At 36.3% G+C, this 23,459-nt stretch overlaps 1 long non-coding RNA gene and 3 pseudogenes across 2 annotated transcripts in view; 1 reads left to right on the top strand and 3 right to left on the bottom strand.

The window, feature by feature from the left end:
- Window positions 1-594: 594 nt before the first annotated feature.
- On the bottom strand, window positions 595-4,129 carry LOC148002155 (uncharacterized). Its single transcript, XR_015634568.1, has 2 exons — window positions 4,045-4,129; window positions 595-1,070 (listed from the first exon to the last, which is right to left on the bottom strand). It is a non-coding gene; the product is annotated as an uncharacterized LOC148002155 (long non-coding RNA).
- Naa11-ps1 (N(alpha)-acetyltransferase 11, NatA catalytic subunit, pseudogene 1) lies at window positions 4,954-6,007 on the bottom strand (annotated as a pseudogene).
- Window positions 5,918-6,109, bottom strand: Txnl4a-ps1 (thioredoxin-like 4A, pseudogene 1; annotated as a pseudogene).
- Window positions 6,169-23,459, top strand: part of Tgap1-ps1 (GTPase activating protein testicular GAP1, pseudogene 1) — a 34,510-nt pseudogene continuing 17,219 nt past the window's right edge. The window contains 10 exon segments of the transcript NR_131943.3: window positions 6,169-6,264; window positions 7,215-7,256; window positions 7,817-7,898; window positions 12,165-12,242; window positions 13,843-13,906; window positions 17,438-17,620; window positions 19,746-19,924; window positions 20,338-20,451; window positions 21,452-21,561; window positions 21,945-22,134. The product of NR_131943.3 is annotated as a GTPase activating protein testicular GAP1, pseudogene 1 (transcript).

Here is a 23,459-nt window from a genome sequence, read left to right as displayed (position 1 = left end):
AAGAGAGAATGGAGATAGCTTGGTCACGGAAAAGGACTCACAAAGAGAGGAAGGGGTTCTAGCACATGTTAGGAGTTAGTATAATGAAGAAGGGGATGAGGATGTTGGAAAATGTCTGTAACCTAGATGTGGGATTTTAAATTTATACCAAGTATGATTACCCCCTTCAAGAATAAAGAAGGTCGAATGGAAATTTATATCCTAATATGAACAAGTCAATGGAGAGCATTATGTCCCTTCTGCCAGAGTCAGGGGAAATGTCTACCTTTGCTAGACAAGACCAATTTCACAAATTTTTTGATGAATGCTTGTATTGTTTTCATTTTTCCTGTTGTTGTTCTTGTTGGTTTTTTTTTTGTTCATAACTATAAGGAATCTTTGTTTCCTGTATCTTGAGCTGGACCAAGCCTGGCAATTCTGAGACTCTCCCAGAGACCTAACTGGTTTAAATCAAGATAACCTGATGATTTTCAGCACATCTACAATATTAGCTCACAAAGGTTTAGTTGTAGCATTTTCTCAGAGTATCATATCTGATATCTGACACAATATATATCTACATTAGGATTTATAAAAGTTTCAAAAAATCAGTTATAAAGTTGCAATGCAATAATTTTATTGGAGGGTATCACCACAAGTTTAGGAACTACATTAAAGTGTTGTAGCATTTAGAGTTTGAGAACCATTGCTCTATATCCTACCAACTACACTTCTTCAAACTATTCCCATGACACTTCTGAAAAGGGTCCCTCTTCTGGAAAGATCCTACTTCTTCAACATGTTCCCAGTAGTTCCCTTCATCCATGACATATTTTCTGTTACATTTTAAAGCTGTCTATAGCTCAACAGAATCATGCTTGGAAAACTTAGTCTGCATTTTAACACCGTTCACCCTTAGAAATACAGTATGAACATTGGTTTTTAACTTATCCACTGAGTACTTGTTCTCTAGGTGGAGCTCTGCATCAGGAGAATTGGTTTTTTTTCAATATGGATACGACTAAGGAGGAAGATGTAGGAGAAGAAAATCGAACCGTGGTTTGCCAAGGTGCTGCGGTTATCCAAAGAGGCTGGAAAAGAAAGAAACAATATCTGACCTTGTTCAATGACATTTTGGTGGTATCCAGTAAACTGTAAGTATACGCATCATGCTTTCCTTACTATAAGAGGCTACTCAGTGGAAAGGCCTTAAGTTACAAAACTGTTTATGACTTCCTTTATTTTTGAGATTATAATTACTTCACATTCTCCTTCCTTTTCCTCTTCCATGTCCTTTCACATCCTTACATATACTCCTCCTTATTCTCTTTTGAAATCATGGCTTTCTGGTTTTTTTATTACTCATTCTTACACATTATTTCTATGTAAGCTAACATAAGATACACATATATAATAGATATGCATGGATACATTTATATGTACAGTTTCTAAGTACTTACATATAACCTAATCAGTCAGTATAGTATTGCTTGTATTTGTGTTTTCAGGAATGTGTATTTGGTATTAGATAAGCAATCTAATTGACAATCCTAGGGGAGATTTCTCTTACTCTCAAGTTTCCTTAGTGGCATATACTTCTTTGAGTAGGATTGATGTTTACTGGACTACTCCTATATATTTCTCAATTTGTTTTGACACATTCTTTGGGCACATTTAAAAAACTAATTAATTAAGGTACTACTCTGCTGTTTGAATCTGGTGAAAGATTAGCGACAAGCTACCAAGGAGACAGTTATGCAGGCATGTGCCCACATTTCTAGCATTTTTTAAAACTAACTTAGGAGTATTACAACTGGTAATGAGAGCCTTGTGAACTATATAGTGACACATTTCTCTAAATAAAATATTAAACTCCTGATAAGCAGGAGCCTTCTTGCTTGGTGTTTACAAATAGATTACAGAAGCAAGATTGTTGGTCGTAAGGGGCTACACATGTAAGCCTCCTGACCTCATAGCTTCCAGATTAGCATGAAGAGACAGGAAGCAGCTTCTATCTCTCCACTATCAAGGGAAACTGCTGGCACTAAGTCTTGCTTGGTGATTCTGCAGACACTAGAGAAAACTGTTGTGATTGAACGAAACTGTGTACTTGGTTATATTAGAAATTATGACCATAGAGATGTTTTCTGGGACCACATCATGTATAATCTCCACTACTTATGATCACAGCCTTCTAGAATATGTGATGCTGGTATTGATACTATCAAGTAAATATCTTAAGTGGTGTTCTCATAAGTACATAAATTTATCAGACAGACATCAATAAAATAGTCTATTCCATTTTTGGGGGGACAGGGGTTAAATTTTCTGATCATCAGTGAATCATTTTCCAGAAGATCCATTTCACAGATTGTGAGAAAAATAAAATATTCAGGTGAGAGTTCTTCTATACATTATAAATACACCAACTGGGTACGTTTTTCTGGCAACCCTGATCAGTCATGTAAGCTCCTTCACAGAAAATGGTAATTAGTGTCTGAGGCAGGCTGAAAATAAAAGAATGGACTGGGTGTCTGTCAATCTGTCCATCTTTCTTGTTTTTTGTACACAACTCCCTTTCCACAGTGGGAAATCTTCACATTTTATTTTAAAAGATAGTAATCAACTCATCGGAAATGTAAAAAGAAATAAACTGATCATTTGCCATATAAGTGTAGTTGATGGAAGGAAGTAAACTTAACTTTGTGTTGAGAATAAAGGAAACGGAAATGGTTGGTTTCTTAAAGGCAGTACATGTGGTCCCTTCTGTCGTGTTGCAATTGTAATTAAAACTGTTTTTAGATTCTCATTCACATTATGGAAAGAAGTTTATCAAGTTTATAAGGAGTGATTATTGTTATTTCCATTTTCAAGGAAGATTATCTCTTATCAGACATTGGAATTAGAGGTTTCAGGTTCAAGCATTTCTTGGGAATTTTGAGATATATATATATGTATATATATGTATATATGTTTAAATGGTGAATATAAAATGTAAATATAAACATCTCATTGTTGAGACATGTGTGTATGTATATCTTGAAGTACATGTTGCATGACGGCTTGTATTTTAACTATAGTATGTTACATTAGATTATATGAGGAATCTTTCTTTGTAGTGCAATTAGTCTTCCCATGTTTTGAATATTAAAGGTTTATATACAGGATTTTTGAACCATGATTTATTCTTGTGATATTCTGTCCCCTGAATTTGAGAGGGAGTCATTATCTTCAGTTATGTAGCCACATATTAGCTCACGAGTATCTGAAGGAAAGTTCAATACCTAGGTTTACACAGCAAATGCACCAGATAATATTAGGTCCATCATTAAAAAAATACAAAAAAAATCATGAGTGTGGGGAGGAGATCTGTCAGGAGATAGAATGGAAGGAAAAACTGACAAAAAAAATCATCAAATGCATTGTATTTTAATGTATAATTCTCGGAGAGCAAATTACTCAGAAAAAGAATGACAAAAGGAGAAAATTTATGCTTCAAAGATTATTGTTTCTTAAAAACACTTCTAATAATATCAGAATGCTTGATAGGAAGACATTATTCTAACTATTTGGCTAAATTATTGGAAAAAAGGATCGCCTTTTTGGTTACTTGTGTGATATGTACTTTGCGGGTTTTCTACAGGAGCTACTGGAATGAGGTTATTGACTATTTCAGTACAGGGAGATAGACAACAGAAAATTAATTTAGTCAAATAAATAAATTAATTAAGTCAAACAATATTTTTGTTCTTATTCTGGAAAGATTTTTTCATGTAATTAATTAAAAAAAATCTTGAAATAATTTCCTTTGTGTATTATGGGAAAAAAACAAAGCAATATAGTTACTCCTTAACTAAATCCAGGTAAGAAATATTGATACAGGTGGCTTTCTGTAAATGCCGCTGTGCTTAGATTTAGCAATGGATGTGTCGTTTTTTGCTCTGGGGCAGGAAGAACTTGGTTTTACCACAACACCAACTACAATGCAAATTAAACTAACAGATATTTGATTCTCTTTATAGAAATAAGAAATTTAAGATAAAACATGTCATTCCATTGGCTTACCTGTGGATTGGTGATGAAGTGGACGCATTCAGGTCAGACAACACTGCTGCTTCCAAGTCCATTTACCTATACTGGCCGATGGGACATGTTGTTGCCACCTTTCGGTAAGACCTAGAGTTCGGACCTGTGATCACAGGATGATAACTTCAGAAATTGTGGGTCAAATTAATGGAGTGTAATTCACTTCCCAGTGAATGAGTATACTCATTCTAATATTCTCCAATTAGAAAACAATAATCAGGCTATGGCTATTGGTGACCATTGAAGAGTGTGTATCTAGTAACTCCTTTCACCAAATGCTTTCATCATCCCAAAATGTTTGCAAAAATAGAATCAATCTTAGTCTGATTATGTACAGGATGCCAACTCAAATTTCCCCCTTCTATGATGAGCCTAGATTTTTCTATACTCTTCATTATATCCATTTCCACATGTAGGTAGGTGCTTTATGGTTTTTTGTTTTGTTTTTGTTTTTTGTTTTGTTGTTTGTTTGGGTTTTTTTTCTTCTCCTTATATTTTTATTTGTTCAGGTTAGAGATTGCAGTTTAATTTCTGCTTGTCCTTTCCTTAAGATCTACAAATTCTGCTCCCGTATTAGTCCAGAACCTATCATCGTCTCCCACCAGGAAAGAGAGCATTCTTCTTCAAAAGGAGGGAGGGCAAGGCCAGGCAGTTCCCCAGAAAGCAAGAGCGGATAACTTCCCACAAGGGAGAGGGCATGAGGACTAGCTTGACGGTTCTACTCCAAGGGAAACCCAGATAAACACTGGCAAATGCAGGACGCTGGGGTATTCTCAAGTTGTCCCCATTTCCTGTTTAGCATTCTAGGGTTTGGAAACCTGCAGGATATACAGAACCAGTACAGCACTGAACAGAATCTGATGGCAGCATGAAGAAGCCAAGAAAGGCGCTGCCTGGCAGTCCTCAGGCCTCCTTGACTCCGCACAACAGGTTCTGTGTCCAGGTGTGCCTCCATGATCACACAGGTTATGCAGAAGGTTGCTAAGCATCAAAAGGAGAGCCATTTGCGTCACAGGACTGCAGAACAAGGTTCCCAAGAACAGTATGACTAAAATACAAGGACCTGTTTTGCTCAAGCAGGTCCTAAGAGGCGGACCCCAAGGCCTGCAAGCTGTCTTGGACACCAGTGCTATCTTTGCCATTACTGCCACTGTCACCTCCAGCCAGGTTCTCCTGCTGATAGGCCTCTTCGGAACCAGGAAGTGTGCTACCCTGATTCTCCTTGGAACCGAAAACCACATATCTGCCTTTCTTCAGCACCAGTTGCCTTCTCAGCTCATCTGCCATCTGTGAGAGATCTCGCTTCAGAGCATACGCATCTTCGCCATCTGCATAGTACTTGGGCTCCACCTCACTAACCTGCAAGTTCAGGGTGTTGGAACAGAGGTGCAAGGCTGCTCGGTTGCTCTTCCTGGCATGCAGGGAGACATACTTTGCACTGAAGTTCTCCATCATGGCCTGGGAGGCCTGGTCCATTAGCTTCTTGGCCAGGCCAAAGCGTAGGTGGCAGCGCTTCACAGCCAGTGGGGTGATGTGTCCATGAGGGACATTATCAGGATCCTCTTCCACTTTGGCCAGAACATAACCCACTATCTTCCCAACTTCATCCTCAACAATGTAGGAGAGCTGGGCCACGAGAGGCCATGATAGTAGTACTTCATCTGGTAGTTCTCGGGCAGGCAGAGCAGGTTGCAGTGTTGTATGTTTATCAGGTCATATGGTCGAGCCCAGCACTTGTTCATATTGGTGGCAGAAAAGTCTATCAGACTCGGGAGAATCAGAGAGGATGCCACAGAGCGCAAGCGACACCAGCACCATTTGCTTTAAGACACCTGGGTTATCCAAACGGAACTCATACAAGATGAGGAAGATCTCTCACTATCTTCCATTTCGTTTCGTCGATGCTGTACAGAACTTCATCTATCTTCATGCAAGTGGGGTCCTAGTCGTGTCCGAAGTGAATGACGACCACGCAGTCCTCCTCTGAATGGATTGCCTGGTCTACCTGCCAGCCATTGTGTAGATGCGGAAGCATGGACAACATCTTGAACGCGCTTGCGCAGCAGGACCTCGCGAGCTACCTCTAACCTCGTGTGAGCCCACAGGGCCGGACCAACAGGCCCTCCACCCAGCACAGCGCGCTTTATGTTTTGATCTGCGATGTTCAAGACTCCACGAGGTCCATGGGGCAGGACAGAGGTGCATTGTCTTCTTAGAAGAATATGGACAGGACAAGATCTTATTTATCCTAGACATTCTTCTTCCCAAAATGATCTGATTTTATCTGTGTCTTAAAAGTACACAGATCTATCGCTTCCCAGTAATATTGTGTAGTATAATTAAATTTGAAAAATACTTTATATACTCCCACGTTTTCTTAAACATTAGTATTTTAATTGAGTGATGAAAAGTTACTCATGCAATACTCAAGTATTTGAATGTCTCTGTAGCAGAATATCACTGGTTTTTATAGTCAATTAAAAAGGACTGGTGTCACAAGACCATCAGAGTCAGGTATAATTTTCTGAGTTCAGGAAAATTTCAAATTTGCATTCTAATCTTTCATGAGAAGGTGTGCTCATGGCATATTGATATTATATTGAGTGTAGTTGATGGAATCACAGAGATTGTGTAGCATGTGCCTTCTGCTCTAATCAAACATACACCAAAATTCAAGTTGTTTTCCACGTGAAAAGTTCATGCATACTCCATATTTGAGCTCTTCATTCTTCTATCCAAATTCTTAGTGTCATCACACAGTTGACTCAAATAACACAAACATAGTTTTATGAGCATTCTAGGCTCTGTGACTTTGCTCTTTACCTGGAAAAGCATTTGTCATAGACTCTGACAAAAGAGAAGATCACCTTTTGTTCTCTGAATGTTTTCTATTCCTCTAGTAAAATCTCAAAAGTTTGTTCTTTAATGCTTAGGGTTTCTCTCTTATCAAATATTATATTTAGGGATGGTAAAGTGTCACATAGCAGCACGACAGTACAAAAATTAGGTCATTTAGAGGTGGAATCATGTAGAGACTGACAAATATACCTATACCATAATTGATGACCACAGACGTAAGTTATTTTTATGCATAATAACCTTAATAATTTTACCATTTATCATGACTCTAATTTTTTTCAATTTCACAGTTCCATGGAACAGACCATTTGGTGGTATTTCTTTCTACAAAGGTATTTTACTTTTGTTAATATTTTAATTCCTTGGTGATATAGGAATGATATATATATACGTATATATATTATATATATATTTGATATTCTGTCTCGAAATCAGTTAATTAGATGGTCAATGAAAAATGCTTTGCATTCTCCTGTCCATTCCTTATTTTATTTAATTTGGTGGAAGTTCTGCATTTATTATTTCCTCTTTGTATTAGAGTAAACAGTACTCTCAAGTCTTATTTTAAATTCCACTAAGATATCACTCTGGCATGCACATTCCAACCATCTGCTGCTTCCTCCTTTGAGGTCAAGCAAATTTCTATCCTTCTGTTTGTTTCAGGCACATCATTTTGAGGACTGGCTATACTACTTAGGTCAATGTGTTATTACCTGACTATATCTGTTTCTGAAACATTTTTGAGTATTCACCAGTCGAATGGTGAATATTGCTGAACTTATTTCCTTATATTGAAAGCTAAGATGATCCTGAAAAAATATTAACAGCGATTAGCTTGAAATATGCTCCTAATTAATCTTGCTGTATTGTATATTTTTGTTGCATTTCACAGATCCATTCGTGAAGCCAAGAAACACAACAAAATGGGACTTCCCATGCAGATATTCACTGAGGACATTGCAGGCTGTGACACTGTATGTGAATACAAAACCAAAATAATATTCCATGTTCATGACTAGGAGAGAGACAGTTTGTAAAGTAATGGAAGATGGAGACATAAGAAGAGCATGGATGGGGAGAGCGGGACAGAGGGAGAGAGGGACAGAGGGACAGAGAGACCGAGGGAGAGAATTTAGACAGTATTGTGTGGAACTAATTAAATTATTTTACATTAAATTATATTACATTATATCTGTAGTCAATGCAGACATAGGACTCTCATATGTGATGTGTAGAGAGCAACATGAAACAAGACTGATTCACGTACTAGAGATCCAAAAGAGAAGAAATACTGTTTGTTATATCACTGAAAATTGAACCAAATATTTCCAACAGCATATATTTCCAAGTGAAGTATTATTACTACAATTAAACTGCCCCTTCCTGAGTCCTTATGGGTTATATATAGACTTGTGTGTTGTTTCCACTATTCCTTATTCATTTTAAAATATTTATGACTAGTAAACAATTTTTATTATATAATATTATCATAAAGCATAACATTTTCTCTCCATTCCTAAGTGTTCAATGATATATTAGCTCTTTATCTCCATTCTGTGCTCTTTCTCTAAGTCTCTTACTATGCATCCTTATACCTTCCTCTGAATACCAGCTACAAAGTCATGGCTTTCATCCTCATGTTTATGTAAATAATCTAGTCATAATCTAGTCATGAGGGTATCTTTGCACGTGACTTCTGTTCAGAAATTACCTTTATAAATTTAACAGAGGTGTGTGTGTGTGTGTGTGTGTGTGTTCATCTTTGTGTATGGTGTTTAGGATAAAACTCACAACCTCACAATACTATACAGTAGTTCTATCATTGAGATAAACATAAATATCTATTGAATAATTGTCTATTTTTCTCAGGCTCATATTATTGTCCACTTTCCTGTATTGGGTTTAGCGCAGATCAAAAATGTAACTACTATGTAACATGTAGAGCATTGAAGACATTTCCTGCTGTAAAGCAGAATAGACTGTGACTCAGGGATCACAACCTCTCTGCCTTTCATAAATGCTAATGGGTACAAAATGGACCTAGAGTTAGTGTTCTAACATGTCACTGTGGACACTGCACTAGACTTACAAAGGGGACTATAATGAAGATATTTTAGATCACCAAGCAATTTCTTACTCATACCAGGTCCACGTTACACAAAACAGTATTTAAATATAGTATAAAATAGATTTTGAGTCAGTGACATAAATCAGGGAACACTCATTAGCTTGGCTGAACCATATGTGTCCTCAGGACAGAGAAGAGCAGAAGAGCAGAACGTCCCACAGGGAAATGGTCTCTTGCCTCTGCTGTTTGACTTCAGCTGTGGCAAATGCTCAGCGTTGTACACTTTTGTGACTTAGATCCATTTGCTTTAACATGAACATTTTTACTAATTCTCTCCCACGACTCTAGTGCTTTAATATTTTATCCTACCACAATTATTAAAAACCTTTCGTGTAGTTCAGAAGATTGGTAATAGATAATTTTTAACTTTTATTCATGTTATATGTTTATTTCCTTTTTGTCTTTGAAGAGATATTATCAGATCATCAAAACATTCTTCTACCTTTCTTAAATATCTTCCCTTATTTTCTTTCTCCATATTCTCTAGTCAGTATTCAGAAATAATTCTTCATATGTATATTATATATATCAATTTCTTATTAGTTTTCTTTGATATTTTTGTTTCTACTTTAGCCTTTTCTTTAATAGTTTGAAAATTCTTTGAATCATCAATGTATTTCATTACACTTAAGATAAACCTGTAAAGTTTTTCTATGGATAAATTAGGAAAATGTTTTAATCCTATTTTTATATTAGGATTTTCCACCTAATTTTTGTTTTTTCTTTACTCTTAAGATTGAATGTAGATCCCTCAGACACTGCTTATATTTTAAAATAGGTAGATGCAGATGATTTTAGAATTATCTTTACTCGATAATTTCATGTAAGTATAGAAATGCCAAATCACCTGCACAATCACAAGATATCCCCAAACCTTTCCCTATATTCATGTTCTTTCCCTTTCTTGACTTTAATAATTACCAATGTATAAAATATCGACTTTTGGTCTTAGCATTGTATAGAAAACAACTGCACTGTCCTCATGAGTCAATGCTTATGCCATGGCTGGGGGACAGCATTTTACTACATGCCTCCATGATTTTAGTAATCTGTTTTAAAATTCATACCTTGCTAGTGATAGTATCACCTCACTGTTTCACATTTAGTCTATTAATATGTAATTTCAATATTTACAGTTATTATTTCTATCTGAAGATATAGGCAAATATATTTACATTAAATGTTTTATTTGTCTTTGAACAATTAAAACATTTTATTCCTCATAGAAGGAGCATGAGAACTATTCTAAGGTTGATCTTCTCTCTTAAGAATTGTTTACATTTCTGTGGTTCATCATGAGTCAAGAAATATTTTAGTACATATAATAAAACTACCAGTTCTATTTTAACTTTCATGCTTTAAAAATGTTATTTGTAGAAATATTTTATTTAAAAAGTCTCTTTGTCTTGAAATCTGTTTTACAAAGAAAATCACCATCAGAAAGAGATGTACACATCTTTGCAATCATTAATTAGACATTAATATGTTTCTAATGCTCTGAAAACAAAATATTTTTCAATAATGTGAAATAAAGTCTTAAAATTATACCAATGTTTTCAGATATTCATCAAAATATCAGAAGCTTTACTTTTCTTTAAATGTTCTATGCTTACGTGTTTGTGTGTGTCTGTCTCTGTGTGTGTGTGTGTGTGTGTGTGTTCCTATGAGTATGTGGTTTATGAATATATGTACATATTTCAATGTGCCATATTGGTGTAAGAAGGAAACTTGCAGGTGATTATTTCCTTCTGGGATGTATGATTTCTGAGCCCTGATCTATATTTTCACCCATAGGCGATTAATTTTACATTCTGAACAAAACCTTAAATTTGTTCCTTTCTTGTTACATTCCAACCACAAGATCAGAGCTGTTTTTTTTCATATTCTAAGATGCTTTTGCATAATTGTTAGCCTCTGCATAAAAAGATACAAAGTCAGTTAGTATAAGTTGTCCTTCTCATAAAATTCTACTACGCTGACATGTGACATTGGGGTCTTGGATGAATCATCAGAAGCACTCAAACATATGCACAAACACAGACACACACATACACACACACAGCCACACGCACATGCACACACAGACACTTACTCATATTATTTTCAAAGTAATACATTATGCATAGCAGTTGATTAATAAAAAGTAAAAATTAAAAAATAATGAATGAAACCTCTGTAAAAGAGATGGCTTGTGAAGTGGTTTTCTTAGGTTTGGGTTCAAGGTTGTTATGGATAGGGAAAGAGCACATGTGCTGTGTTTCTTATTTAAGGGACTGTTTCTTAGATACTTACAATCCTCATCAAAGATAATTGATAATAAAGATACTAACTTCATAAAAATATACTTATCTACTCACTGTCTGGTTATTTATTAGATTTCCAGTACATCAGTGGTTTCTTGTCCGATTACTATGCTTTGATTTCATGCTATATTCTTGCTGCTGTCTTCCTAGGTCTCTGGAGCAGATTCTAAATGTGAGAGGCAGTAGAGAGCTAAACAAGTACCTTGTTTTTTCCTGGGAGTGTTAAGAAATGGCGTCTTGTTTCTAAAATATTCATTTTGGATCCCTAGATCTATCACCATAAAAGAATTCAACACTCTATATCTGTATGCCATCTAAGTATTTACAAACCCTGATATGATAAGAGTGCTCACTAATTTTAATTTTTATAAAAATAATTGTGCTGCTTCCCAACCTCATTTTCCTAGAACTGTGCATATGAAGCACATGGGAGTAAGGCTGTAATAATGGAAGTCCAGTTGGAGAGGAAGCAAACGTCTCTGCTCTCTTTTTAAGTGTCCTCCCTGACTACGTTCTGCCATAATGAAAGAGAAATCAGGATGCTGAGCTCTAGCACCCATGGCTTCTCAGTCACCCTTTATCATACACAACCTGTTACAGTTATGTTTGATTTTTCAGTACCCAAGAACTAAATTCTAAAATAAATATGGTAGACTGAGTGTCTTCCAGACTTAGCCTATGGGAAGAAAATAAGTTATACATTAGAGGAGTTGTTACAGATTATAAATTGTAAATGAGTAGATCATATTAATTTTGTATTCATGAGCTTTCAGGTTATTTTATAGCATTTTTCTCTCTGCATTCTATAGCCTCTGTATGTAACAGCAACAAACTTTGATGTGGTAAATGACATAATCAGCAAGTTACTACCAATGATAAGAAAGCATGTAAGTTACTTTCAATCTATTTTGAGTTAAAATTGAATTTTGCTTTTGAGATTCACATATGTGGAAATGTGTAAATACAGATGAAATTTGATCATGATACATTTACAAATCATATTTTACAAATGCCTCTTTTTTAGTCAGAAGTTATTGAAGACATAATAGTCCTTTGAGTGACATTTTTTCTTGAATTTGTGCCTAGTTTTATGTGAAATGAAACTCATAGCCCAATGGTTTGAGCTGTATGTGTAGTTTCACTAGATAATACATATCCACTGTAATAAATTGTGATTAATTTGTCATATGCTCACACCTAATTTAAAGGATGCCAATGTTAGAGGGAATATTTTTCTTTCTTTCTTTTTCTTTTTTAAATTAGACTATACTGCCTATTTGGTATGTAATTCTGTAGTCTTTCCCATTTCTTCTTGTTTTTATTTCTCTTGTGTGGATGTGTAAGTGTACATGTTCTAGTGTATTTATTTTTAACTTTTAATAAATCTTTAATGAATGAGTCTACATTTCTATGTCTTTTCTGCATACATATCTGTGTATATATTGTCTTTCTATTTTTAAATGTGCATGTGTATCTCTTTGTAACTGTGTGTGTGTGTTTCTCTGTGTTTATGCATCCCTGTCTATCACTTTCTGTGAGTTTGTACAGTGAGAATCCACATGTCAGTCTGCCTCTCTGACTTTATGCCCTTCTACCTATGCCTCCCTCTCTCTCTCTCACTCTCTTTCTCTTTCTGTTTCATTATCACCTCTCCATGTATGTTGGGGTGTAAATGGGTATTTGGTGGTGTGTCTGCTTGAGTGCTTTTTGTCTGCTATTTTAACACTTAAAAACTCTATGTGACAATGTCATTGGTTTTAAATAGGAGTCTACAAGAAAATAAAATTAATAATAATTCCAGTTAGAGCCACTCCTAGAGGGTGCTCAATATTTCAACAGAATGTTCTATTTAGATGATTATTTCAAATGGATCCATAACACTGTGTGCAGTAGTTATGTTCTAGAACTTCTTTTCAGCATGAGGCCTATTTTCCAGGATAGACACATGTCCTTCATCTCCACAGACTGGACATCTCTCAATGAAAGCCAAAGTCTGTTTTCACTTCTAGGCACCCTCAAAGACTCTCTGTTTTTGACTCTTGTGTTCACTGTTGTCGAAGTTATCATATCATTTGAATGTTAACTTTGCTAAACTCATCCTAGCCACCATGAGTATATGCCTCTGTGGACACTAGGTTCTGTGCTCATGTTAAGTCGAAATTCAATATACCACACACAGTCTGCACAGATGTAAGAAATTTCATAATACTATTTGTCTTGGTTAGTGGTAATGGCTGAATGCAACTTCTTATTTTATTGTGGATCAGTAGATCAAGGCTCCCTCCAAGAGGAAAGGCAAGTACCCAAAGATTTTCTCCTGAAATCAGTCCCGTTTACTCAAACCTGTGGTCAGAGGAAATATCATTAATACTGGTTTAAATAATTTCCCTGCTAGAGAGCTAGAAATGGTAAGTAAAGGAAATTTCAAGACTCTTCAAGACTCTGATGTCAGTTTATTTGTGATGGTTGGTTCTTTTTGCCTCCCAGAACATTGAAGATTACCAACTGTGGTTCTGTCCTGGCCCTGGGAAAGCTCCAAGAGTACTCCAAGGTAATAACAGGGAAATCTAAGGAGGGACTAGCTGAGTTTGGTGAATCCTCACTATTTTCATTATTTAGTCTTAAACTTGAATAAACACTAAAGCAGAATGACTTAAATATAATTTCATTCATTTAAATCATAATTAATTACTAATATAACATTCAGATACAATTTAATACCTCATAAACAACAGCCTTAGAATGACAGGAATTTTTCTGTGCTTTCTGTTTCAGAAACAATTTTCCTGATAAGGCAAACAAAACAAAACTCTAGACATATTGTTTCTGGAGAAAACAATTTAAAAAAGTCATTTGGTGATCATTACAGAAACTCTTCCTAGCTATATATCTCAAGGGATTCCATCACTCACGTGGTAGCTCACAACCGTCTATAACTCTGGTTTCAGGGGATCTAATTCCCACATCTGACCTGCACAGACACCAAGTCTAACAGGGAGATCAGGTATATATGTGAGCAAAAGACTTACACAGAGAAACAAGTTTAAATCTAAAATGTAAAATCTTCACTTTTTTATTTATTCCAAATTACATAGATTGTTTTGTAATAAATATTAGAAATATAGCCCTTTCTCCGAATCCATGTAAAATATTCAGTTCACATCTCCTATGACCAATAATTCTGCAACTGAATATGAAATCATATTCTGATTTCTGGAGACAACCTGACTTAATTACAGCTATTCTGTTTGTTGCCTTCTTTTCTTTCTCACTAGATTATTGCCAAATAAATAATAGTAATAAAATTATCAGAAAAGTTTGAATAAGAATTAAAAATTTGAGATCACCAAGTATTCTGGCAAAGCTGATCTTTTAAAAGCTACTGAAAATTTGAAGCTCTAACTGATAAAGTTGACCTTCATACCAGTGACATAAGTCTCTGCAGACTTAAGAGCACGCTCTCCCACTAATGCCAGATAAGAAAACATTCTCGTACGTAGGTGCCTGTGGCCTCTGAACAGCCCATGTATGCTCTTTAGTTGGTGGCTCCGTCTCTGATAGCTCCCAGGGGTGCAGGTTGATATTGCTGGTCTTTCTATGATGTTTCCAATCCTTTCAGTTCTTTCAATTCTCCCAACTTTTCCATAGGGGTTGTTGACCTCAGTCCAATGGTTAGATGTAATATCTATATCTGTTTTAGTCAGCTGCTTGCAGGGCCTCTCAGAGGACAGCCATGCTAAGCTACTGGCTGCAAGTACAACATTGCATCAGTAATAATATTTGGGATTGGTGCCTAATAATGGGATGGATCCCAAGTTGAGCCTGTCTTCAGACTCTATTCCATTTTTGTCCTGCATTTCTTTTAGACAGGAGCAATTTGAGGTTGAAAGTTTTGTAGGTGTGTTACTGTCCCTATCCATCCACAGGTGTCCTGTCAGATTTAAAAAGGTGGTCTCTTCAAATTTTACATCTGCGTGATTTTGTGTTTTGGCAAAATTTCCTACCCTGACTCTTGGGAGCACACCTATCCCATGTCTCTGGGATATTCTAGAGGTTCCCACCAACCCCGAGTGCTGTATATTTCCATTCATTCTCTTGGGTACCTTGTCCTCTCTCATGTCTCTCCCATACCTGATCCTGACCGGTTCTCTTCTCATTCCACTCTCACACATATCTCTCCTTCCCTCTGCCTCCCATAGTTATTTATTTCCCTTTGCTAAGAGGGATTGAAGCATCCTTACTTAGGCTTTCCTTATGGTTTAACTTTTAGTGTCATGGATATTCTGTATATTTTGTGTAGTGTCACTGATTAATGAATATATACCATTCATGTCCTTTGGAGTCTGGGTTAGCTCACTCAGAATATTTTCTAGATCCATGCAATTGCCTGCCAATTTCACGATGTCCTTTGTTTTTAGTAGCTGAATAGTATTCCATTGTGTAAATAAACCATATTTTCTGTATCCATTCTTTGGTTGAAGGACATCAGGGTTGCTTCTTATTACAAATAAGGCTGCTATTAACATAGTGAGCTTGCATATTTGTGGTACTGTGGAGCATCTTTTGGGTATATGCCCAGGACCAGTATATCAGCATCTTCAGGTGCAACTATTTCCTGTTTACTGAGGAACAGCCAGATTGATTTCCAGAGTGGTGGTAGAAGTTTGCCATCCCACCAGCAATGGAAGAGCTTTCCCATTTCTCTACAATCTCACCAGCAAGTTCTGTAGTTCTGTTTCTATTTTGAGAATAGTTTAAGGAGTTTTGGTATTAGCTTTTATTTGAAAGTCTGGTAGAATTATGCACTGAATTATACATCATGCCCTAGTCTTTTTGTTACTGTTATTGTTGCTGGTTGTTTTTAATGAATTCTTCTAGTTTCTTAGGGGTTATGGGACTGATTAGTTTATCTGATCTTGATTTAACTTTGGTATGTGGTATCTGTCTAGAAAATCATCCATTTCATGTAGATTTTCAAGCTTTGTCAAGTATAGTCTTTTGTAGTAAAGCCTGATGATTTTTTTAAATATCTTCAATTTCCATTATGTCTCTCTTTTCATTTCTGATTTTGTTAATTTGCATACTATTTCTGAGACTTTTAGTTAGTTTAGGTTTATGTGTCTTGTTGATTTTCTCAAAGAACGGAATCTTGGTTTTATGGATTCTGTTTCTAATTGATTTCAGACTTAATATTATTTCCTATTGTCTGCTTCTCTTTAGTGTGTTTTCTTATTTTTGATATGGGTTTTCATTGTGCTTTTAAGTTGCTAGTATAGGATATCACAATTATCTTTGTGAAGACAATTAGTGCTCATATTTTATTTTATGTATGCAGTGTGAAATATTTAAATTGCTTAATATGAAGCTAGAGGAGTGAAGTAGGATTCTTTTTTTTTTTTCTTCTTCTTCTTCTTTTTTTTTTTTTTTTTTTTTGGAGCTGGGGACCGAACCCAGGGCCTTGCGCTTGCTAGGCAAGCACTGTACCACTGAGCTAAATCCCCAACCCCGGTGAAGTAGGATTCTTATGATGTAAAAATATTATTGGTATTAATACTCCAACAGGCATGTCTTAAAACGGATAGAGAAGAATACAGCAAAAGTCCCCCTACATAGTGCATTCTTAGGTCTATATTCTCTAAACAAAGTGATACACTGAAAATTTTCTCCTCATTATTTTTAGAGTTCTCAGCTTAATTTATTATAGTATCCCTGTAATGGTTCTAATGTTCTAGTATGTATAGTCTACATTATCCTGAAGAAGGAGGAGGAGGAGGAAGAGAGGAAGAGGAGGAGGAGGAGGGAGAGGGAGAGGAGGAGGAGGAGGAAGAGGAAGAGGAGAAGGAGGAGGAGGAGGGAGAGGGAGAGGAGGAGGAGGAAGAGAAGGAGGAGGAGGAAGAGGAGGAGGAGAAGGAGGAGGAGGAAGAGGAGGAGGAGAAGGAGGAGGAGGAAGAGGAGGAGGAGAAGGGGAAGGGGGAGGGAGGACAAGGAGAAGAAATACAGCAAAGCATTCTAAAGCATTGTATCAGAAGGGTTGCCTATATTCAGTTACAGTAGTTACAATTCATGTTTTTTTTTCTCATAGGGCATGAGTATCCACATGACATTAGAATGATAAATATTCAAAAGAACTTCAGTTCACGGGACTTAAGAAATTTTACAGCTTTCTGTTCCCTACATGGGGTAATCATGAAATACCTAAATGCTGATGTACATGGGAAATTCATCTTGAAGCCCAGAAACTCAGCAAGAAGCCAGCAGCAAAAAAGTGAGTCTGCCATCTTCCTTTGGGTGGCTTTTCTTAGTTCCCATTTTAATTTGTCATAAAATATCGCAGCATACTATCATTTTCTTGCTTAGGAAAGGGGCACTGTAAAAAAAACCACACTAAAGCAGTATGTTTCAGGTCCATATTAAGGAAACTCTAAATTCCGATGTAAAGACTAATCTTGGTTATAGGGAGAACATTTCATTTTTCCCAGGCAGATATTTGCCATAAACTGGTATGCCAAGACATTGTGTACACACATTTTTGTCCCATTAGAATAAGCAGGTCTAAGACATGGATCGTGATATGTTCCCATCAAGTGGTTTCATGATTAGAGCACAAAATTACTTATGAACTATATTTTGACAATCTATTGCAATGAAATCTACATAGAAAAACAAGATGTATGGTGTTGAAGATAATTTGTTGCAGGCTTGATTAGAAATTATCTTAGGCTTGTAGTCCAGTCTCTAATCTCATTTCAAATCATATAACAAATATCTTTTAGACATATATCCAGATTCCTAATGGCTCTAACATTGATAGACTGGGGCTTTTTAATTATTTTTTCAAATGATAGAATACTATTATTATTTCTCCTTATAGTCTCCTTAAGGAGACTTTCTTGAAAACCTCCCACTTATACCCTTGATTTCTTTTAAACTTTGCTTTCTTATTTATTAATTTTATTTACATTTGAAATGTCCCATTCCTGGTCCCCCCACCAAGAATACCCCACCACATCCCTCTTCCCCTTTGCCTCTAAGAGGGTGCTCCCCCACCAACCTACCTACTCCCACCTTACCCCTCTAGCATCCCTCTTCTTTGGGGCATCAAGCCTTCACAGGAACAAGAACATCCCTTCCCACTGAGGCTAGACAAGACAGCCATCTCTTTACATATGTAGCAGGGACTGCAGACTGGCAATGTATGCTCTTGGGTTGTTGGCTAAGACCCTGGGAGCTCTGAGGGGTCAAGTTAATTAATATTTTTGTTCTTCCTATGGGGTTGCTATCCCTCTCTCCTCCTTCATTTCTTCCCCTAACTTTTTCATTGGGGTCCCAGGACTCAGTCATGTGGTTGGCTGAGAGTATCTGCATCTTTCTCTGTCAGAAGCTGGTAGACTCTCTCAAAGGACAACCCTGTCAGGTTCCTGTCTGCAAGCATATCATTTCATCATCAACACTGTCATGGTTTGGTGTCTATGGATGGGATAGATCAGATGTTGAGGCAATCTCTGGATGGTCTTTCCTTCAGTCTCTGCTTGAATTTTTGTCCATGCATTTTCTTTAGACAGAAACAATTCTGAGTCAAAAATTTTGATATGTGTTTTGGTATACATATATATAAACACACACACACACACACACACACATACACACACACTCAGACATCTTTGTCCATCTATCTAATATTACTTGTGATTTCAGCCCTCATAATTTTGCATTAGATAGCCAGGCAGGCAATATTTTTTTTTTTACAGTGAAGAAGACTATTTTATATTGTGTTATATGACTCATTTGTTTACTTTTAATTTATTTGTTTTAAGTAACATATTTAAAATTGTATTATAGTCCAATATTCTAAAAGAAAACTCAGAAGCGAAAAAGAAACTTAATTTCAGCTCTGAACTGACACTGTAGTGCACACTCATGTATATTTTCTCATGAGGGGGACATGCTGCTGCTGAAATAAACTTAACAATGGTTCTTCAAAATGCTGAACAAGAAAAGGATGAAAAGAGCTCCACTATGACATTTGAAAAAATAGAAAATTTTTAACTGAGAATAAAAGTGAGGGTGGCTATGAAAATGGATGTAATTATTGAAGCAACAGCCTATACATAGTTCAGGGAGCTTGTTCAATCAATGTATCTAGTATTTCATGATACAGTATGGAGTTAGACATCATCATGTTGTGAGAATTCCCACTACAGAACACAAGGCCATGTCTTAGAGACATCACTAAGATTAATAACAGTGTAGGGCATATGAGAAGAAGGTTACATAAGCACAACAGGATGATTAACCCATTATAACAGGGGCATTTTGCAATTGAAATTTGGTTTTGTAAAAGATCTTTATAAATTATACTATCCCATGTAATGATCTCAACTCCTGCTCAGATATGAAGGAAAAAACTTTTAAGAAACAAAGAACTTCTATGACGTCGCAGTTGGACAGGGGCTCTGTGCCCCACCAGGACCAAGTATGCACCACCCCACCAGTTAAAAAGGGAAGAAAACTGTTTGGAAGAGAACTCAGTTCCATTTGTCAGGATGGCATCCTGCCCGCAGCAATTCTGGTATGTCTCAAATGGTGTTTCTCTGCCTCTCCTAAGACAAAATCCTGCTTCTTAAATACCTGACCCCTTCACTTCTATCACCATGTGGAGCAAGAATTGTTTCTCAAATCATTGGCTTTCCAGTAGGACAATGAGAGAGGGCTATTCAGAAACCATCTATTGGAAAAGTTGGATTTAATCCCTTAACTATTTTGGAAAATCTGATATGAAGAAATGTTGCCTGATCTTTAAGGGATAATATTAGGGTGGGATGTGTAGAACAAAAGATTGAGGCACAAAACCAGCTTGAAGTCGTCTGTGTCTATGCCAGCACGTGCACTGCACCTGTGCACACCATTGGTCTGGTTCTCAAGGAACAAATAGTAGTCTGTGGTGTGTGAAGCCTGACCAGTATTTCTCTATCTTCTTCTCAGGACATGCTGTACCTACTGAAAAAGAAAGGGCCCACAACCACGGGTGTCTTTTTAGAACCTCCGAGTATAACTTTGTGGCAAACAGTAAAGGACAAATTGGATTCGGAAGAGGAGGTGGATATGAACAAGCAATCAGTTAATGTAGTGGCGTGGATCTTTAAGGTAGGGAATGTCTTTCCATCATCCACCTCAGGATTCCTCTCAGTCTATGGGAATAGTTGTCTTCATTTTGTATTCCCTTGAGTGACAGTAGATATGTATGAGAGAAATCGTATATGCTCAAAGTCTCCTCTGTTAGTGGATGATGTTTCAGAAATTGTTTAAGCAATGTGATTGTTGAACTATCAAAAGTGAACCGTCCCCTCATTTCTAGGAGACCAAATCTCAAAGCAAATGTCCCTATCCTCTGGTGTACGATTTTTCTGACTGTCTCAACCTATGCTCAGAGCCAACAGTTCAGGAGTTACTATGTATATATATAAACTGGGGCTCAGAGTCACAGGATAGTTTGTTCTTTGTACCTTGACTAGCTGTGGTTTTCAGTAATAGTCTCCATCCATTTCAAAGAGAACCTTTTTTGATGGGTAAGGGTATCTTATCTGTGAACATTAAGTTAAATATTTATAATAGAGTTCGGAGTTACACCTGTTTAGTGAAATAGGGGCAGGGCATTATCTAAGAACCATGACCACGTGTGCCTCTACGCTTCCAGTACCAGACGTGGCTTTCTGCTCCTCAGAAATCCAATAATAACTTCCTATGGTTGTCTTTATTGTGGGTATCATAATTGTATGTTTCTATCATTTAAAAATAGTATTCGAACTGGAGTATTGATCGCTTATATGTGCTAGTTTGCTCAGCTGTCCACTAGAGGCATGCTGAGCTAAGGAAAGATTTTCCTATAGTCCAAGTAAATCTGAAAATTTACTCTTTGGTCTCTAGCTTAAATAGTTAAAACTTACTGGGCCCACATATCATGGAACGTTCTAACTAGGGGAAATTTGGGGAACTGTGAAGAAAGTTGGAACTAAACTGAAATTTACAGGCGAATGTACTTTGAATAATTTCCATGTTTAATTTTTTTCCACAAAAATATTTTTCCTCTCTTTATAAGGACTTCCTCCAAAACATCGAGGGAAGTCTAATGACTTCAAAACTATATGATGAGTGGATTCGTGTACCCGAAAAGGTCAATGATGAAGAGAAATTAGCCGCAGTGCAGAGGTAATTGTTGGCAAACTGTGAACAACCTCAACATAGAAGTAACATTTGCTTACACACATTAGAGATTATATATCACAGAAACATTTACTAAGAACACTGACAGACAGCAAAAGCTTTCAATTGTTCACAGACATGGAAGACACTTTTAAAAGAGTGTGAGTTACAGTGGGAATCACAGTAGCCCAGGCTTATAATCTTACTTTCATATTCCAATTAGATTTGTCTCTTTTCTGAATTGGGTAAATATTTCAAGCAATAATTTGAGTACAAACTCTTTCATTTTATTTACAGTGCATCCTGCATACGATACGATTACTCTGTTTCCTTCCTTCATATTTACAAATTGAGTATACTTGTTTTAAAATAACTCTCTCTGTGTTCAGTCTTTTAGATAAAATGCCACCTGAAAATGCGGCTCTTCTGAGGCAACTTTTTTGTATATTATATGAAATTAAAAGTAACTGTTCTGTTAATGAAATGTCTTCTTACCACCTATCTGTTGGGTTAGCCCCATGTCTCTTATTCGTGCCCAGCTTCTGCAATAATGGAGTGACAAATGATATTGGCAAAAAGGTAATTAGATAAGAACTTTATGCCTAGCATTGATAAGCCTTTACAATGAGACAGGAAAACAGGATTACCCTGAGAATCTTGGTTATTTTGTTGTTGTTGTTGTTGATTGTTTTGGTTTTTGTTTTGTTTCATTTTGTAAAGTAAGTACAGCTTTGAAAGGTGTTCTTCTGGAGGGAAGGAATCATTGGTGAATTTTAAGTAAAATATAAATGGGTATTTGAGCTCAGTGACTCAGTCTTTTGTCTTTGTCATTTAGAATATCCTTAGACTAAGCCAGTGAGAACAAATGCTGTAAAATGATACAAAAAAATAAAAAATAAATCCTAGGTACTTGGTTCAGCAATCAAGACTTAATTCTGACATATTCAGTGTAGAATGTGTGAAATTCTACTTGTTTTCAAGGTGGTTTCCCCAACAAAAAAAGGCAATGCAATTTGGATTTTTTTTATCAGATATGGTCCTTAAGAATTCCTGATTAATGTGAGTAAAATACCATTGGCTTCAGGATGCTGTTTATGATTGGTTTAGAGAAATTATTGTGTATGCTTTTCTATGTTAGCCATCTTTCAAGTACTATAATAAACTACCAAAACTTACGCAGTACAGTGATCAAATGGTTATTTTGACTCTAAGTATTTGAGTTTCTGATCCATTATTAATTGACCAATTTGTCCTTGGACCTGTAAGGAGCAAACTGTAAAACAACTCAACTGAGAAACAATAATATTCTTCATATTGTGTAGAATCAAAGATCAGGAGAAGACAGGGTTCCAAAGTACCTGCCATTGAAGATACATAATTATCCCATTTCCTCCCAGTAGATCTTATTTCAAATACCTCCCAATATAATGAATCATAAAATCAAGATGTTACCATTGCATCTGCACTGAGTCATCACTGTATTAAGATTAAGTAATTAACTAAATATGTGAAGAAATGGCACCTACCGTGATATATTGATGCAGCTGTTACCATTGCACTGCACTGAGACACATGAATTTCACTGCTCAGATGGGTTTGCCTGTCTCTTACTTTTTAGACAGCCCATGGGAACTTTCAGTAGGATGGTACCCACATTCAGAGGCCATCTTCCCTCCTTAGCTCTGCCTTTCTATAAGCAGCCTTATAGTCATGCTCACACATTTATGTATAAATGTAACCAAAGCTATTTCAGTGTACAGTATGTATCACATACTGGCCATCACAATGTAAAAACTGGAAATCATTCTCTTATGTAACATTGCACTGTGATGATCACACTTGAACATCTGATCTCACAATCTTTTAAATTTCTGACAAAAGCCTGCCCCTATTTCTAACAGCTA

This window comes from Rattus norvegicus, chromosome 12, assembly GCF_021556685.1.
Source record: "Rattus norvegicus strain SHRSP/BbbUtx chromosome 12, alternate assembly SHRSP_T2T, whole genome shotgun sequence".
NCBI classification, from domain to species: Eukaryota; Metazoa; Chordata; class Mammalia; order Rodentia; family Muridae; genus Rattus; species Rattus norvegicus.
Note: the sequence above shows the minus strand (reverse complement) of the source record. Positions and strands in the feature narration are given on the sequence as shown.